Genomic DNA, 2438 nt, shown 5'->3' with positions numbered 1-2438 from the left:
ATGCAACATTCAAACGTTCCAACGTGATTTCTTTTTTGATTATTGCAACAACCTTTGTAACTTTGCAACAAACTGTGTAACATGAAACCAGTTCAACATCTTTTTTCCCGGAATGTAACGCAGTACACATGGGAAACGTTATCCATCTGCTGAAAAATCACCTTCGGCTCTCTCTCCACATATGTCTCTTCACGTTTTAGATACTTGCAGTATGTTTGTTGATCAAGGAGTCATTATCCAGAAAAGGTTGTTTCTCAATCCACAAACACGGTATTTTCCCATAAACTTGACTTTGCTCAATATCACCTTCTGTCCGTATCCCTCAACACGACGACAAATTGAAGTTGCTCCATGAGAGGCTCAAAATTAAAACTTCGGCACAGCACACCCCACTATACTTAAACAGAGATACCGTGCACTGGTCACCTTCATCACAGGAGCAACACATTAATGCTTACCTCCACATTCCTGGTTTTACCTGAACGTTTGGGAAACGGAGTTTCTCTGATTCCATGGCTAGTAACGGGGATTATATGATCATCTTCACCAGTGGTTCTGTCCCCGAGTGAGGAAAGTGGTGAGGTACTCATTGTAAAGATGGGTAGATTGATGAATTGTACGATTTCATCTTTTGCGTTCACTAACCCATGAGCTTTTTATTTTGTTTTGCATCTGTAGAAATCTTAAAATCTTCATCTTGAATAGTCTCAATGACAGATCTCCATTGTGTCTCTGGCATCGAATTTCATAGTGTAAACTCCCTGTGAATTCTTCCACCGCAGTCCGCCGTTTGGGAAGTGTTCCTGTTGTGGGAAATGCACTTCCGCGTGTGTCACCTTCTGCTCTCAGCATGCACACTGGCACTGCACTCATTTTCCTTCTGACACTTGCTCACTGTGTTGCTGAGATCATACAGTGACTTGTTGTTGCACGGCCCAGGAAAATGATGCAGATCAAAGTTTTTTCATTGGTGAGTTCAATTATCAATTTAGCCTTATTTAGGATTTTGAAATTGTCTGTTCTGTACACAAGTGCGTGTCAAAAACATCTGAGCGGAAGTTAGGTGTTCCGAATAATGACATTCAACACTATGCACTCTCCTCCAGTCTGGAAAACAATTCCTCACAGGCAATTTAATCGACAATAGACAGCAGGTGCAGGAGTAGGCCATTCTGCCCTTCGAGCCAGCACCACCGTTCATTGTGATCATGGCTGAAGATCCTCAATTTGTATCCTGTTCCTGCCTTATCCCGATAACCCTTTATTCCACTATCCTTAAGAGCTTTCTCCAACTCTTTATTGAAAGAACACTTCCTGCTGTCTCGGGTTCTTCATTCCGTTGACTTCAAATCTTTACAGAATTCAACAGACCTTGTTACATAGTCATTTCCTCGTTTTTGTTCAGATCACTGTGTGCATCGTGTGACAGTGGGAGTGCACTTTCCCCACAACCCAGGGGTAAGACCATAGTCTTGCAACCGTACTGTGTTATTTCTCATTTCACCAACACCAGGGAGAAATATCTGCTGCTCTGTATAATTTAAGCAATTCAATTATTCATAAGGTAATAGCTTCTTCGGCATCTGTGACGAGGTGGCCGAGAGGTTAAGGCGATGGACTGCTAATCCATTGTGCTCTGCACGCGTGGGTTCGAATCCCACTCTCGTCGCTGTCATCAACGGCATTTCCGTGGTGTTGTATTCAGATGATCACAGCTATCGTGTTGAAGTCGGTGCTCCAACAGTCAGTTCATATGCATCGACGATCTTACAAAATTTCAAACAATAGTTTAAGCCTGTTGACTGAAATGGAGGTTGCATTGTTTTTAAAAAAAGGGAGTGTTGTTTTCTTTTTCAAGTCAAGTTGCTGTGAACGTTTTTTTGTATGAAAGACATCCAGGAAAATCAAATAACGAGAGCTGCGAAATGCATGTTTATGCAAAGGGATTCTTAATGAATGTTTTGTCAGATGAAATCCGGAGGAGGTTGAGTAGAAGTAATTCATCCTGGTGAGAAGAGCACAGCGAGACAGCACAAATAGATAGCGATATTTCAAAGGGGCAGGGCGTGGGTGTAGGGGCACTGAGAACTGGCTGTAAATGCACAGTGGAGAATTGCCGCTGTGGGTGCCGTGCATGGGCACAGAGAGAATTACACATTGGTCTCGCCCTCGCCCCTTGCTCTCGCCATTGATGAATGCTGGACATAAGGCACAGATAAACACAAGATGTGGGAAGCAAGCTCCCTCACGTTATGCACACACTGGATGCATCACATTGATCTATGAACAACTGGAGAAATCAGCATGTTACCTATAGGGAGTTAAACTAAACTGTGGACCAATAACTGCAGATTCATGCAACATAAACATGAAAAATAATTTAAAATGTAGGGTGTAGGTTTGCTTGCTGAGCTGTAGGTTTGATATCCAGACGTTTC

At 42.7% G+C, this 2438-nt stretch overlaps 1 non-coding gene across 1 annotated transcript; it reads left to right on the top strand.

The window, feature by feature from the left end:
- The first annotated feature begins 1587 nt into the window (after positions 1 to 1587).
- Positions 1588 to 1669, top strand: trnas-gcu (transfer RNA serine (anticodon GCU)). Its single transcript has one exon. It is a non-coding gene; the product is annotated as a tRNA-Ser (tRNA).
- The last annotated feature ends 769 nt before the right edge of the window (positions 1670 to 2438 follow it).

This window comes from Chiloscyllium punctatum, chromosome 18 (genome assembly GCF_047496795.1).
Source record: "Chiloscyllium punctatum isolate Juve2018m chromosome 18, sChiPun1.3, whole genome shotgun sequence".
Classification (NCBI taxonomy): domain Eukaryota; kingdom Metazoa; phylum Chordata; class Chondrichthyes; order Orectolobiformes; family Hemiscylliidae; genus Chiloscyllium; species Chiloscyllium punctatum.
The sequence above is the reverse complement of the archived record's forward strand: the minus strand, read 5'-3'. Positions and strand labels throughout refer to the sequence as shown.